Source organism: Perognathus longimembris, chromosome 17 (assembly GCF_023159225.1).
Source record: "Perognathus longimembris pacificus isolate PPM17 chromosome 17, ASM2315922v1, whole genome shotgun sequence".
Lineage (NCBI taxonomy): Eukaryota > Metazoa > Chordata > Mammalia > Rodentia > Heteromyidae > Perognathus > Perognathus longimembris.
This window is the reverse complement of record NC_063177.1, coordinates 25,793,869-25,811,038: the sequence shown is the minus strand read 5'-3', so window position 1 is coordinate 25,811,038 and position 17,170 is coordinate 25,793,869. Positions and strand designations below refer to the sequence as shown.

At 40.0% G+C, this 17,170-nt stretch overlaps 1 protein-coding gene and 1 long non-coding RNA gene across 3 annotated transcripts in view; one reads left to right on the top strand and one right to left on the bottom strand.

Annotated features, from left to right (window-relative positions):
- The window catches only part of Usp32 (ubiquitin specific peptidase 32), a 160,899-nt gene that overhangs the window by 27,456 nt on the left and 116,273 nt on the right, over positions 1–17,170 (top strand). The gene's annotated exons all lie outside the window — the stretch shown is intronic.
- LOC125366430 lies at positions 15,516–16,175 on the bottom strand. Its single transcript, XR_007213835.1, has 2 exons — positions 15,865–16,175; positions 15,516–15,679 (listed from the first exon to the last, which is right to left on the bottom strand). It is a non-coding gene; the product is annotated as an uncharacterized LOC125366430 (long non-coding RNA).

The following is a 17,170-nucleotide window of genomic DNA, read 5'->3' as shown; positions in this document are numbered from 1 at the left end:
GGACTTCAAGCTCAAGGCCAGCCCTGGGATAATTTTATCAAGACCCTATCAAGAATAAAATGAAAGGCCAGGTGCTTGAGAGGTAGAGATGGAGAGGATTCGGAGGCCAGGTGGAAGGGGGAGGTTCTGAGAGAGGCACATTTAGCTTAATAAAAAAGCTAGATGTGGTGGGGTGTCCATCTTGTCCCAATTGCTGGGAGGCATGGGTTGGAGGATCACTGGCTAGGCTGGCCAGGCCTCAAACTCCCTAACACCCTACCAGAAAAATAAAGCACAAAGGGCAGGGAGGGTGGCTCAAGTGGTTGAGCTCTCTGGAGGCCTGGGTTTCAGAAAAACAAACAAACCATAGTTGTAAATGCAGAGTGGTGGTTTAGGTCTATAGTCCTAGCACTTGGGAGGTTGAGGCAGAATAAGTTGGGTTTTTCAGTCTGGGCTACATAGTGAGACCCTGTCTGAAAACAAAACATTTGTATTCAACATATCATTTGGGGCTCTGCTTTAAACATGGTTTTGGAATCGATTGATGAGCAGCTGTGGTAGAGGACTGATGGCTTTGTAACAGTTGTTTAATTTTATTTTGAGGTTTTTTTTTTTTTTTTTTTTTTTTTTTTAGCTTATGCAAGGATCTATAATGAATTTTCCCTGAGTAGAAGTGTTTTTTTGCCAGTCCTGGGACTTGAGCTCAGGACCTGGGCACTGTCCCTTGAGCCTCTTTTGCTCAAGGCTAGCATTCTGCCAACTTGAGCCACAGTGCCACTTCTGGCCTTTTCCATATATGTGGTGTTGAGGAATCAAATAGGGCTTCATGTATACAAGGCAAGCACTTTTGCCACTAGGCCATATTCCCAGCCTCGAGATATTGACTTTTTATAGTTGATTATAAGACAGACAAAAATGGGGTTGTGAATGTGGCTTAGCGGAAGAGTACTTGCCTAGCATGCAGGAAGCCCTGAGTTTGATTCCTCAGCATCACATAAACAGAAAAAGCCAGAAGTGGCGCTGTGGCTCAAGTGGTAGAGTGTTAGCCTTGAACAAAAAGAAGCCAGGGACAGTGTTCAGGCCCTGAGTCTTAAGCACAGGACTGGCCAAAAAACAAAACAAAACAAAATATGCTTATTCTTTATAGGTTTAGAGATAAAGAAAGAAACAGTTACTTAAAAGTGGAAGCAAGTTACTGGTATCATAGAGATTCAATAGACGTTAACACAAGATTGCAAAGCAAATATTTCACATAATGAAAGAAAAATTATTTAAATAGTAGATCACCTGAATGAACACTCAGCAGTAATAATGTCTCATAGGAAAATGTGTTTATTTGTTTTTCTAATTTTAAGATAAGCCTCACTACATAGCTCAAGCTGGCCTTGACCTTTTTTTTTTTTTTTTTTTTTTTTTTTAGTATGGAGGTTTGAACTCAGGGCCTCATATTTGCTACTCTGATGCTCTACTATTTTAACCATAGTTCCAGTTCTGCTTTGTGCTGGTTACTTTTGAAATAGGGTCTTGTTCTTTGTCCAGGCTTGAACTCAGGGTCTGGACTCTGTCCCTGAGCCTGTTTGTGCTCAAGGCTAGTGCTCTACCACTTGAGCCACAGCACCACTTCTGGCTTTTTCTTTTTATGTGGTACTGAGGAATCAAACCCAGGGCTTATGCTAGGCAAACACTCTACCACTAAGCCCCATTCCCAGCAGTATATTTGATTCCTAGGTCTTGAAATGCTCTATTTCATAGTTCTCCTTTCTCCCCTTATTAGTTATGTACAGTAAAATGCACGTCTATTACTGTATAGCTCTTTTCTGTTGTTTCCTAGTCCATACTGCCCTTAAGACATTACCAGTGTTTTGACTTCCATTGACATAGATTTTGAACATTATCTGAATGGAATCATTCTACTTTTTGCCTATGTGCATGACTGATTTATTTATTTATTTATTTATTTATTTTTTGCCAGTCCTTGGCCTTGGACTCAGGGGCCTGAGCACCGTCCCTGGCTTCTTCCCGCTCAAGGCTAGCACTCTGCCACCTGAGCCACAGCGCCGCCCCTTCTGGCCATTTTCCATATATGTGGTGCTGGGGAATCGAACCGAGAGCTTCATGTGTAGGAGGCAAGCACTCTTGCCACTAGGCCATATTCCCAGCCCCTTTCTTATTTTTTTATTTTATTTTTTGCCAGTCCTGGGGCTTGGACTCAGGGCCTGAGCGCTGTCTCTGGCTTCTTTTTGCTCAAGGCTAGCACTCTAGCTCTTAAGCCACAATGCCACTTCTGGCTTTTTCTACGTATGTGGTGCTAGGGAATTGAACCCAGGGTTTCATGTATATGAGGCAAGCACTCTTGCCACTAGGCCATATTCCCAGCCCTGTCTCTGGCTTCTTTTTTGCTCAAGGCTAGCACTCTACCTCTTGAGCCAGTGCCACTTCCGGCTTATTCTATTTATGTGGTACTGAGGAATCAAACCCAGGGCTTCAAGTATGGTAGGTAAGCACTCTGCTGAGCCACATTCCCAGCTTATAAATCCAAATTTTAACGGTCTTTTCTGTTAAATTAAATTTTTTTCCTGTTGTCCTGGGGCTTGAACTCAGGGTCTGGTGCTGTCCCTGAGCTTTTTTGTTTGGGGCTAGCACTCTACCACTTAAGTTACTGCTCCACTTCTGCCTTTTTGGTAGTTTTTTTGGAGACTTTCCTGCTCAGACTGGCTTTGAACCGCAATCCTCAGCTCTCAGCCTCCTGAGAATTTTGGATTATAGGTGTGAGCCACTATTGCCTGGTTCTATGAAGTAAATTCTTAACAAAATTACTAGTGTTTTAAAATTGAAGCCAGTTTATTAACTGTTACAGTGTTATCATGATGTTCTAGCCTATCAACGAATTGGCATATATTTCCCCCCAGAACTACCTGCCTTGCAGCCAGATCTTTATCAAAACTAAACTCAGACATAAAATCCTATTGGAAGCCTTCCATGATATTATCCTTTTTTCCCCCTCCCCCAATATACTGAAACAAACTTTCATTGCAGTAATCTCATTACATTACAACTTCTACTTCAATTGACTGTTTGTTCTACTTTTGGGAGATGGAATTCAGAATAAAGATTCTAGGCCTCTTACAAGGTTGCCTGATGGGCTTATTAAAATGTTGACAGAAAGGTTGAGTGTTGTGCTGTAAACCTTATGGAACCTGAGGTAGGGGTATCTTGAGTTTGAGACTAACCTGGGTAAGATCCAGGTGTAACTCAGCAGTAGAGTGTGGCTAACAGCATAAATTCAAACCCCAGCACTGAATAATTAATTATTATGAGAGTGTCAGTGCATGTTGGTGTACATACTGGGGAGAATGAGTTCAGGACCAGCAGGGCTGCATAATGAAACTCTTAAGAACAACAACAACAACAAAAGGTTCCTTTTTAATGAAAAATCTGCTGTGTTTCTTCACTCTCTTTGGAAGCAAGTTTTCCAAAGATGACCTCTCTTAATGAGCACCTATATAGGTTAATTGGTGATTTTTTTTTTTAGTCTGTCGTGGGTTTTGAACTCTGGGCCTGTGAGCTGTCCCTGAGCTCTTCAGCTCAAACCTAGCACTACCACTTGAGCCACAGCGCCCCTTCCGATTTTGTGGTGGTTAGTTGGAGATAAGAGTCTCAAGGACTTTCCTGCCTGGGCTGGCTTTGAACCTTGATCTTCCTGAGATTACAGGCATGAGCCACCGGTGCCCAGCTTGACACTCTTATTTTATATTTTTCTCCACATTTTTATTAATATCTAACTTCTACAAGGGTGATCCTTCCCTCCCTCCCTCCCTCCCTCCTCCCTCCCTCCCTCCCTCCCTCCCTCCCTCCCTCATTCCCTCCTTCTTTCTTTCTCTCTCTCTTTCATCAGTTGTGGGGCTTGAACTCAGGGCTTGGGTGCTGTCTCTGAGCTTTTTTGCTCAAGGGTAGTCCCCTATCACTGTGAGCCAACAATACCACTTCCAGTTTTCTGATGGTTAATTGGAGAAAAATATCTCATGGACTTTCCTGTCTGGGCTTGCTTTGAACCATGATCCTTAGATCTCAGCCTCCTTAGTAGAGTAGCTCAGCATGAACCACAGGTGCCTGGCTCAAGGGGATTTCATGTTGACATGTCCATGTATGTGTGCTTTTTTTTCTCCCTTTCTGCTAGTCCTGGACTGGAGCTTGATCTCAGGGCCTAAGCACTGTTCCTGAGCTACTTTTGCTTAAGGTTCTTGCTTTACCGCTTGGAGCCATAGCTCTGCTTCCTTCTTTTTGGTAGTTTATTGGAGATAAACTTTCCGGTCATGGCTGGCTTAAAACTGCAATCCTCAAATTTTATCCTCCTGAGTAGCTTGGATTACAGGCATGAACTACCAGTATCCAGCAATGTGTTTTTGAGGTTATAAATCATTCTAGATTGAAGGCTGATATGCCAGTGAATTGGTATGAATTTTTTCCCCAGATTTTAAGCATTGTTTGAATGGCTTTATTTAATGATTGACTTAATGTTTAATATCTCATTAATGTTTAATATCTCATTATTGAAGTTTAGGATAATTATAGTAAAGTATTATAAGGATGAAATTAGGTTTGCTTTATTTTTACTTTCCATAAAATAAACTGAATATAAGTGAAAATGAAGTTAGGTACTCTGCTTTACTTTCTTTTATTACATACATCCAAATTAGTTTAGAAATTAAAAGAATATTGGGAAAGGTAAAATAGGCCAAAATTAATATTTACTTTTTTGTTTGTTTGGTTTTGTTTTTGTTGCCAGTCCTGGGGCTTGAACTCAGGGCCTTAGCACTGTCCCTGGCTTCTTTTTGCTCAAGGCTAGCACTCTACCACTTGAGCCACAGCGCCTCTTCCAGCTTTTTCTACATATATGTGGTGCTGAGGAATCGAACCCAGGGCTTCATGTATACGAGGCGAGCACTTTACCACTAGGCCATATTCCCAGCCCCTAATATTTACTTTTTTTCATTTGTCCACTGATAGCATTTTATGTTTTCTTTTTACACCCAACTTTAGTTAATAAATTTAATTCTGACTTCTAGCAGATTGCCTCTACCGCCAACATAGATAGGCTAAGGGTAATCTTAGCTGACTTTATCTGTAGACTCTGCTTAGTTCTTTTACATTTAAAATTGGAAAAACATAAAAGTGTTACTAGAGTTTGAACTCATAGCCTTGTACTTGCTAAGCAACTTGGCTATATTTTCCATCCTGTATGGTTTTATTGTTTTTCTATTAGGATCTCACTTTTTTCCCCAAGCCATCCTGGGATCATGCTATTGTGCTCAGCTTTTTATTGGTTGAGGTGAAGGTTGCATGAACTTTTTGTTGGGGCTGGCCTTGAACTATGACCCAGCTATGAGTACAGAATCTGCCGGAGAACATGAAGCTAGAGTTCAAGTCCTAGTACCTTCATTAAAAAAAAAAAGTAAGGCAGCCAGCTCTAACTCTAGCACTCAGAAAGCAGAAAACAGGAGGATCATTAAGTTCGAGACTAGCCTGAATTACATAATGAGACCTTGTCTTAAGAAGAGAAAAAAATTGTGTGTAAAATGTATAAAATTAAGTACTTTGTTTAGTAAGAAATATTGTAAAGTTCTTTGATTTGTTAACCATGCTATTAAATATTGTGGATTTTTGCTTTTTGTTTTTTTGTAATGGCACTGTTGTTTGTCCCTCACTCCACCCCCCTTCTTTTCTTTTTGGTGCTAGTACTGAAGTTTGAACTCAGAGCCTGGGTGCTGTCCCTTAGTATTTTTGCTCTGTCACTTGAGCCCCAGCTCCACTTTCAGCCTGTTGGTAGTTAATTGGCAATAGAATTTCACGGACTTTCCTGCCCTGACTGGGTTGGAACAGCAGTCTCAGAGCTCAGCCTGCTGAGTAGCTGGGTTTACAGGCATAACGCATTAGTGCCTGGATGTTTTATATTCAATTTGGTCCTTGGTATTTAGTTTTGATTTTCAGATTTAAGTGTTATCTGTGACTTCTTCATACTTCGGAGCATGAGAATATAGCTTTTGTTTCTCCTTTCCTCAGCCACTTCCCCTTTACCCTCTGTATTACTTCATTTTCCTTATAACAATAGTTGTATGGTAATTTTAGTTAGATAAATGCTCAGTGTTTACCTTATCATGACGTCGTGTATGTATACAGGATTGACAGTTTATGTAGCAATCTATAATTACTTTTCTAGTTATATAGCAGAGAAGTTAAGTAGTAAATTCTGCCTTAACTTTTGTTTTTTCCTGGAGCTAATTAATGTGCTTTTGTTTTTGCCTTGTATTCTAAGACATTCTCACTAATTCAACCTTAAACTTGGTTACTTCTACTATTCATGTGGCTTCAAGCTGACTGATTCTGGCCCTGGGTTGTCCCTTCACAATATTCTTGCTGTGTTCACAAATTATTTTAAATTAGATCTCTGTGTATGATGACTTAACACCACAAACTTGTATGTTATCTCAGAGAAACTTACATTGCATCATATGAAATCAAGACTTCCTTATTTTACTTTGCTCTGCTTTGGTTGTTTGTGAAGTGTTTGTACACGTTTGCTTTATGTTATAAAAATTCAGAATGTTGCCATCTCAAAAAATGTATGGGAATAAGGAAATTGCTAACCATTATGAAGTATTATATGTGCAGCAAAGAAAACAAACTCCTAGTTGATATTGGGCTAAACTCACAGCTTGCTTTAATAGTAGTAGAAGTAGAGTTTTACTTATTTTTGGTGCTGGTACTGAGGTTGAACTCAGGACCTGGTGCTCTTGCTGGGCTTCTTTGCTCAAAATTGGCACTCTACCACTTCAGCTACATCTTCACTTCTGGCTTTTTGTCAGGAGTGAATCTTACTGACTTTTCTGCCTGGACTGGCTTCATCCGGATCTCAGCCTCCCAAGTAGTAGCATGAGCTACCAGCATCTAGCGAATTTAAAATGACTAAATAAAAGACTTCAAGGAAAAATTCTGAGGAATTAAAAATATAATTAAAAATTTAAATTATATTTTAAATATCGTTATATTGTAGAAATCAGGGATCATTGGAGATTCTTACCAAATCTTACAAAATTGTATTTCTTTTTCTAAAAGTACAGAGAAAATTTCATTTTAGTTTAAAATTTTAGATTTCTCCAGTCAGTATTAAAAATGGATTCATTTCCCAAGTTATTTTGAAGCTGACACTTTCTCAGAAGGTTAGGTTTAAAGCAAAACTTTCTTAGGTAGCTTTGTTCTGATTTTTTTGGCATTAACTTAATAAAGTTATCTATAAATTTTATTCATTTCTCTGAGTGATTCAGCAAATACTTTGTTTCCTAAGGACTTCCTATTACTGTGAAGTTACAGTGTTGAGATAAAAGTAATATATTTTTACTCAATTAGGACAAAAATTCCTTGAGTGAATGATTCCAAAGAAGGTTTTTCTTTAGTTACAGATGAATTGCTTTGAAATTTAAAACTCAGCCACTGAATACCATCATTTATAAAGAAATAACTCATTTATGGAATTAGAAGTTTTTAAACACATTTTTTTTTTTGGCCAGTCCTGGGCCTTGGACTCAGGGCCTGAGCACTGTCCCTGGCTTCTTCCCGCTCAAGGCTAGCACTCTGCCACTTGACCCACAGCGCCGCTTCTGGCCGTTTTCTGTATATGTGGTGCTGGGGAATTGAACCTAGGGCCTCGTGTATCCGAGGCAGGCACTCTTGCCACTAGGCTATATCCCCAGCCTTAAACACATTTTTTAAAAAGAGTGTAACAATATCTTGCATATGTTGTCCAGGCTTGACCTTCCTGCCTCAGCTTCCTGAGTGTGGGATTACAGCAGGCACCACTATGCTCAGCCTAGAGTTTAGCTTTTGATAAGAAGACTGGAAAACAGTGAGTGTTTTTTTCATTTAAGTATAGCTTTTCTTTCCTTTTTTTTTTTGTCAGTCATAGGACTTGAACTCAGGACCTGGGCACTATCCCTGAGCTCTTTTTTTTTTTTTGGTCCTGGGGCTTGAATTCAGGGCATGGGTGTTGTTCCTGCACTTTTTTGTTCAAGGTTAGCGCTCTGCCATTTTGAGCCATAGCTCCACTTCCAGTTTTCTAGTGGTTAATTGTAGGTAAGACTTTCATGGACTTTTCTGTATGGACTGCCTTTAGCTGTTATCATCAGATCTCAGCCTTTAGAATTATTAGGAATACAGCTGTGAGCCACCTGTGCCTGGCTTGTCCCTGAACTTTTGTGACCAGGCTATAGTGTTCTACCACTTGAGGCACAAACCCACTTCTGGCTTTTTAGGTGGTTCATTGGAGGTAAGAGTCTCACGGACTTTGCTGCTTGGGCTGGCTTTGAGCCTCAATTCTCAGACCTTAGTCTCCTCAGTATCTAGGATTATAGGCGTGAACTATCTGTGCCAGGCTGCCATGTCCTTTTTTTTTTTTTTTTTTTGGCCAGTCCTGGGCCTTGGACTCAGGGCCTGAGCACTGTCCCTGGCTTCTTCCCGCTCAAGGCTAGCACTCTGCCACTTGAGCCACAGCGCCGCTTGGCCGTTTTCTGTATATGTGGTGCTGGGGAATCGAACCTAGGGCCTCGTGTATCCGAGGCAGGCACTCTTGCCACTAGGCTATATCCCCAGCCCTGCCATGTCCTTTTTTAAAAAAAATTTTATTGGTGGGTTGTGGGGTTTGAACTCAGGGCCTGGGCTCTGTCCCTGAGCTCTTTTTGCTCCAGGATAGCACTCTATCAGTTTGAACTACAGTGCCACTTCCAGTGTTGTTCTGGTAGTTAATTGGCGATAAGACTCTCATGGCCTTTGCACCCTGGGCTGGCTTTGAACTACAATCCTCGGATCTCAGCCCTCCTGAGTAGCTAGGATTACAGGCATGTGAACCACCAGTGCCTGGCTGGCATAGGCTTTTTAGTCATAAACTATTGGCACAACTCAGTTTGACAGTGTAAACATGTTAATTTCCTTAAAGCACTCAAAATTGTTCACACCTGACTTCTACCATTTAAGTAATTTCTACAGAATCACTTTTGGTGTCAAAAGGAATAATGTGTATTATCAGATGGTTTGTTAGATGTCTTATATTGGTTCTATTAGTAATAGTGAAGAAAATATTTTCCATGCCATTACTTAGATGTAGTGGTTACCATCAGTTTTCAGTAGTTTCTCCCTAGATGACAGCAATGTTGAGAAGTATGACACTATGTATTCTGTTTTACCAGTTCACCAAGGAAGGATTTAGAAATTCCAATTACTTTCATTTATATAGGAAGTCCCATTCTAAATTTTGTTAATATGATTTCTTTTTTTTTTTTTTTTTGTCTACTTTGGGGACGAGTTCTTGGCTTGGGTGTTGTCCTTGAGCTTCTCTTTTGCTCTAGGCTGGTGCTCTACCATTTGAGCCACAGCCTTTTTCTGAGTAGCTTATTGGAGATGAGTTTCATAGACTTTCTTGCCTGGGCTGGCTTTGAGCCACAGATTTTAGCCTCCTGAATAGCTAGGACTGGCTAATATTTCTTTTAATAGATTGTTTCTTGTTTCTAAATTTCATGAATTTATTTTCATTTAAGTTTTTTAAAGTCTTTGAACAAGGATTTTAGAAGAATTCTTTTTTTTTTTTTTTTTTTTTTTGCCAGTCCTGGGCCTTGGTCTCAGGGCCTGAGCACTGTCCCTGGCTTCTTTTTTGTTTGTTTGTTTTTTGGCCAGTCCTGGGCCTTGAACTCAGGGCCTGAGCACTGTCCCTGGCTTCCTTTTGCTCAAGGCTAGCACTCTGCCACTTGAGCCACAGCGCCACTTCTGGCCATTTTCTGTATATGTGGTGCTGGGGAATTGAACCCAGGGCCTCATGTATACGAGGCAAGCACTCTTGCCACTAGGCCATATCCCCCAGCCCCTGTCCCTGGCTTCTTTTTGCTCAGGGCTAGCACCCTACCACTTGAGCCACAGCGCTACTTCTGGCCATTTTCTATATGTGTGGTGCTGGGGATTTGAACCCAGGGCTTCATGTATACGAGGCAAGCACTCTTGCCACTAGGCTATATTCCCAGCCCCTTAGATGAATTCTTATAGACTTATAGAAACAATTTTATGATTTCTTAGGTAAAAAACACAAAAAGTTAACTTTTAACTTGAAAATTATGACTAGTGCTAGTAGTAGAATGTAGAAAATTTGAACTTCATAATTAATATGTAAATCTATATTGTTATTTGTGGCTTTCTATACAAATGTAAATGGAAAATTTAGGTTGAGTGAGGTGAATGTGATAACCACTACACTACGGAAACAACTGCTTGGAAATTTAGGTTGTGTATGGAAGATGGATCTCATTAGAGGAAAGGGCTTTCTTGACAAATAAATTAATGAACAATGGAATTATTCAAAAGGGATGTTTCAGACAATTTATGTTGGCTTTATATATTGTAAAAGACTTATCTTAAAAGTAAAATAGAGGAGCTGGGAATGTGGCTTAGTGGTAGAGTGCTTGCCTAGCATGCACGAAGCCCTGGGTTCGATTCCTCAGCACCACACAAACAGAAAAAGCTGGAAGTGGCACTGTAGCTCAAGAGGTAGAGTGCTAGCATTGAGCAAAAAGAAGCTAGGGACAGTGCTAAGGCCCTGAGTCCAAGCCCCAGGACTGGCCAAAAAAAAAGCAAAATAGAAAGTTGGGCACTGGTGGCTCATGTCTGTAATCCCAATACTCAGGAGGCTGAGATCTGAGGATCATAGTTCAAAGCCAGCCTGGGCAAGAAAGTTCATGAGACTCTTACCTCCAATTAATCACCAGAAAACTGGAAGTAGTGCTGAGGCTCAAAGTGCTACAGCCCTAGCCTTGAGCATAAAGAGCTCGGAGACAGTGCCCATGCCATGAGTTAAAGCCCTATCATTTACCAAAGGGGGAAAAAAAGGAAGAGCAGAGATATTAAATGATTATAAATTTATGAATATTAAATATGTTTGGCCTAGTAGATGCAGTGGTCCCACTATTTTGTTTTGCTTTGTTTTGTTTTTGCCAGTCCTGGGGCTTGAACTCAGGGCCTGAGCACTGCCCTTGTCTTCTTTTTTGCTCAAGGCTAGCACTCTACCACTTGAGCCACAGCGCTACTTCTGGCCTTTTCTATATATATGGTGCTGAGGAATCGAACCCAGGGCATCATGTATACGAGGCGAGCACTTTACCACTAGGCCATATTCCCAGCCCCCACCCCTTTTTTTTTTTTTTTGCCAGTCCTGGGGCTTGAACTCAGGGGCCTGAGCACTGTTCCTGGCTCTTTAGTTCTCAAGGCTGGTGCTGTACCATTTGAGCCACAGCCCCACTTCTGGCTTTTTCTGCCTATGCGATACTGAAGAGTTGAACCCAGGGCTTTGTGCATGCTAGGCAAGCACTCTACCACTAAACCACATCCCCAGCCCCAGTCCCAGTATTTTTTTATCTTCCTTGAAATTCTTGAGTTAAAATGTAATTCCTTGTGAGGTGGCATTAAGAGGTGTGGCCACACCTCTGTGTGATTAGGTTATGGATGCATAGGACACACAGAAGGCACATTCTAGGAGGCAGCAAGTATATTGGCACCTGTCTCTTTCCCAGCCTTCAGAACTATCTTAGCCTCCAGAACTATGAGTCATTAATTTCTGTGGCTTAAAAATTAACCTCTCTATAAGGTATTTTGCTTTAAGCAGTTCAAATGAACAGCAGGTTTTGGGGAAATGTTAGCAAAAGAGGAAACATCGCTGGTTTCTTTAGGATACCTGCACATTTACAAACTTGTTTGTGAGGTGGCTGCCTTCACTTCCTCCCTCCTTTCCTTCCTAAAGCAAAAGAACAAACAGAGTGTGCACGCACACGCATGCATGCACGCGCACACACACACACCTTTATAGAACTTTGGTAAGTCTTAAAAGAGTGATATGCTAGGTTGAGGACAAAATATTTAGTGTATTAATAACACAGCCAACAGTGTAACTCAACCAGTATTTTAGGTTTATAATGGGAATTTGGACTCCTAAATAGCTTGACTAAAGGTTCCATTCCCCTTTTCTTGCAAGAGAGGAGGATACTTGGCAATATATTTTAATGTAGTTGAACTGATGAGTGCCATGTTGTTTGTAGCTTCAGAAGTTTATGAACCAAGAGAAAGATAAATTGTGTGTTTGATTTGAGAAACTGCTGGAAGCAAATGAATAATCTAGAAAGCTTGTCATCAACATGTTAGTCATTTTGCTATATTACAGAAAATAAAAAGGCTAATGACTACTTAACAGAATTCTCTCCATATTTCCAAGTCTCTAATATAGTATGTAAGTATATAACAGATTTCTTGTCAGTATAAACTTAATGGTTGTGTGTGTGTGTGTGTGTATATATATGTATATATGTTCTGTTCATATATATATATATGTTCTGTTCTTTTTTTTTTTTTTTTTTGCCAGTCCTGGGCCTTGGACTCAGGGCCTGAACACTGTCCCTGGCCTCTTCTTGCTCAAGGCTAGCACTCTGCCACTTGAGCCACAGCGCTCCCTCTGGCCGTTTTCCATATATGTGGTGCTGGGGAATTGAACCGAGAGCTTCATGTGTAGGAGGCAAGCGCTCTTGCCACTAGGCCATACTCCCAGCCCATATATTCTGTTCTTAAAGGCAATTTCCAAAGTCACATTCTTTCCCAAAAGTTATTTGAAGTTAACATTACAGTGGCTTATTTGGCTCTTTTTTCAGAATGGGAGCTGTCATTTTTTTTTGTAGGAGAAAATTCATACAGCTCCCATGTTTTTCTCTTTGTACTTTAAAGTTTATAAATTATTACTAGCTCATTTATGGACAGAATAGTTTCATTGTCTAACACAAACATTGTAGTCTATATTATTTCGCTTTACATTTTAATGTATGCTAATAAGAACTTTCTAATGGGAAGGAGGATGCAGAATTTTTCTCTTAGGAACTAGTTTTTATGTAATATAGCCAAGTTCAGGGATGTTGGGGAACAGAAATAGTGGCAGATGGGGCATCCTGATGCTCTACAAAGATGGTGTGGTTCGTTTTGATTACAGACACTGGCAGTCTGTAAAGTGAAGATATGGTGCCACAATCCGTTCTACAGGCTGCATTAACCATGTATGATGTAGTAAAACCAATAACAGCTTTATATGAACATTGTAGTAGAGATGACTGGACCTGCTGTTAGTTTCCCAACATAGACCCACACATAGCAATGCTGTCAAAACTATCTTTGAACACTGAGGCCAAATCCTATAGCGATTATCACAGATACTATTTCTACTTTGAGTTACAGAAGATTTATTGAGGTGTGTAAAGCAGGACATAATAACAAAGAGCCAGACTTATACTTCCTCGAAAACAAAAGTGAAGTTTTTTTCCTGTTATTTAAGTGACTACATCAGATGAGCTATAAGAGATGATTCTTTGAGAATTTGATTTGTAGAGATTATAATCAATAGCGAATAAAAAGGCCAGGATATGTACTATTATAGAAATGTAAATTAGTAGAACCACTTAAAAGGAGGTTTGGCAGAATTTCTTAGAAGCATAAAGTACAAAAGCATTTTATAAATAGATCTAAAAAGACATTTGCTTTAATTTTCATGACAAGTATATGAAGGAAAAAAAGAGAAATAGCCTATCCTAGCGTAGGCAAATAAACAATGTCCATTATGTAACAAAGTGGAATCCTTTGCAGCACATAAAGAGCTAGATATTGTAAGAGTAAATTGAATTGAACCAGGTGCAAGTGGCTCACACCTGTACTTCTTAACTACTTGGGAAGCTGAAAGTGGAAGAGCTGTAGTTGAAGGCTAGCCTGGCAGAAAAATATTCTCCAGACCCTATTTCAAAAAATAGCCCACTGGTTCAAGTGGTAGAACATTGGCTCAGCAAAAACAAAGCCCTGAGTTAAAATAAAACCCCAGTTAAGATCAAGAAGAAAACAAAAGTATATACTTGTAACGTTTACTTCTATTAGTCTTTATTGTTATATCAAAGCATGAAAAAAGAGGTAAAAGTTGTCAGTTGGGGGAAAAGCAAGTGGGAGGAGAGATTAAGGACTGAAGGGTGGAAATGACGGGTTTAGTGGTCTCTAGCTTGCTTTCTTTTTTATTTTTTTAAATTTATTTATTTATTATTATTATTATTTTTATTTATTTTTTTTTTTTTGCCAGTCCTGGAGCTTGGACTCAGGGCCTGAGCACTGTCCCTGGCTTCTTTTTTTTTGCTAAAGGATAGCACTCTGCCACTTGAGCCACAGCGCCACTTCTGGCCGTTTTCTGTATATGTGGTGCTGGGGAATTGAACCCAGGGCCTCATGTATATGAGACAAGCACTCTTGCCACTAGGCCATACTCCTAGCCCCTTCTTTTTTTATTTTTATTTTTAATTTTTTTGTGCATCGAGGGCTTGAACTTAGGGCCTGGGTGCTATCCCTGAGCTCTTTTGCTCAAGGATAGCACTCTATCACTTTGAGCCCCTGCACCACTTCCAGTTTCCTGGTGGTTAAAGAGTTTCATGGACTTTGCTGCCTGGGCTGGCTTTGAACCATGATCTTCTGATCTCAGCTCCTGAGTAGCTAGGATTATAGAAGTAAGCCGTCAGTGCCTGGCTCTTTAGCTTTATTTCTCTGTATTTAAAAAAATTTTAAACAATAATGTACTCATTACTTAAATAACAAAAAATAATTAAAGAATTGATACCAACCAAGTGTTGGTGGGTCACACCTGTAATCCTAGCTACTCAGGAGGCTGAGATGTGAGGATTGTAGTTCAAGCCAGCCTGGGCAGGAAAGTCTATGACATTCTAATCTCCAGTTAACCACCAGAAAAAGCTGGAAGTGACGCCATGGCCAATAATCTCTATGTTGTCCCTTTAAAAAGAAATTCTACAGCTGGGATTGTTGCTTAGTGGTAGAGTGCTTGCCTGGCATGTATGAAGCCCTGGGTTCGATTCCTGAGTATCACATAAGCAGAAAAAGCCAGAAGTAGGTCTGTGACTCCAGTGGTAGAGTGCTAGCCTTGAGAACAGAGATGCTCAGGCACAGTGCCCGGGCCCTGAGTTCAAGACCCAGGACTGGCAAAAAAAAAAAAAAGGTCTGAATACTAGTGGTTCTGCCACTGATTGGGCAAATGACACTGGTTTTTTAGTTTCCTCATCTATAAGATGGCAATAATAATAAAACTACTGTGTAGGGTAGTTACAATTATTAAATGAGTTGATATTTAAGAATATGAAAGAGAGGCTGGCATAGAATAAATGGTGCCTTTTTGTTTAACTTATAATTTGTTGGAACTTTGGAGCATATCTTATTTGCCTCATTAAATGACATTTGAATATTTTTTCTTTAGCTTTTGAGGTAAAATTATGAATGTATAAACACAATTTTTAGGCTATACTATTCTGCTTTTAGTGATGAGGAAAATTTTATTAAAGATAAAGAGTTTTTTTGAGAAAATTATTTGCTTTTCTGTCTTTGGGTAGGTAATATTTAAATTATACCTATTCAGCTTTTAGATTTTTTTTCCCCTCCTGATAGTGGGGCTTGAACTCAGGGTTCTGTACTCTAACTCTGCTTTTTCCTCATAGCTGGCTCCTTACCACTTGAGCCACACCACCACTTCCAGCCTTTTCGGGTTAATTAGAGATAAGAGTCTTGGGAATTTGTCTTGTCTGCCAGGCTGGCTCCAAACCTTTGTTTTGGGGGCTGGGAATAGGGCCTAGTGGTAAAGTGCTCTCCTCGTATACATGAAGCCCTGGGTTCGATTGCTCAGGACCACATATATAGAAAAAGCCAGAAGTGGCGCTGTGGCTCAAGTGGCAGAGTGCTAGCCTTGAGCAAAAAGAAGCCAGGGACAACAACAAAAAACAAATAAACCTTTGTTTTTGTATCTCAACCTCTTGAGTATATAGGAGCTATAGATGTGAGCCACCAGCACTTAGCTAAATTGTTGTTGTTGTTTTAGTTTAACTTTTAAATGTAACAACTCTTACCTGGACTCCTAACAATTATGTATGTGTGTGTGTGTGCATGGGTGTGTGTCTGTGTGATTGTGCTGAAGACTGAACATTCCATGTGTTAGGTAAATGCCCTAACAGTAAACCCAGCTTTTGGCCTGTTTTAAGAGCGATCTTTGCTATTCTGATGGACAGAGGAAAATTACTAAATGTTGCATTTCTTTACTAAATTCTGCTTCCTTAAATGTTTCAGCATATACATTTTTCTAGAACTTTATGAACTTTTTTTTTTTGCCAGCCTTGGGGCTCGGATTCAGGGTCTGGGCACTGTCCCTGGCTTCTTTTTGCTCAAGGCTAGTATTCTACCACTCAAGCCACAGCACCACTTCTGGCTTTTTCTGCTTGTGGTGTTGAGGAATGGAACCCAGGACTTCATGCATGCAAGGCAAGCACTCTGCTGCTAAGCTGCATTCCCAGCCCCTCTAGTATTTTTCTCAGTTGTGAGATGCTAACTTCTTTTTCTGTTGGCTCTATACATTTTGTGACCGGGGGGTATTGTATATTCAGATCTAACCCAGAAGTTATTCTTTTCTACTAAATTAATGTATTGACTGGTTGATTTTACTGGGATTGAACTCAGGGCCTTGAATATGCTAGTATAGTTCTTTACTACTGAGTTCCCTCTCTAGGCCTTTTCTGGGGGACAGTAGCTACTATGCAACGTGTTGAAGATAGAATTGTGAGTAACAATCACAGTAGCAAAAGCATGGTCTTGCCTTCTTACCTCTTGTAGCCTTGTGGGGGAAAAATGCTATAAAAAGTATCTGATGATATCAGGACCTCTATATAGAGACTAGAAACTTCTCTGAGAAAGAAGCATTTGAGCTGAGGTCTGAAGGACAAGTAGGGCTTGAAAAGGGGAGTTTGGAGAATGTGTATAGGTTGAGTGTTCCAGGCTGTGTGAATAGCAGGAGCAATGACAAGAGGAACAGTAAAAACATTGAAGATTTTGATTTTGTCTTAGAGCAGTGTGAAGAGATTTATTTGTTAATTGAATTTTGGTTCATGTACAGTTTACTTTAGTGCAAATAACTGTTCAAGTCATGAAATACATCATCAGGCTCTATAGAGGCTTTTGTATAAATGAAATGAACTATATTATTAAGTTTGCATTATTGAGTTTTTTTGTTTGTTTTTTTTTGTCAGTTATGAGGCTTGAACTTAAG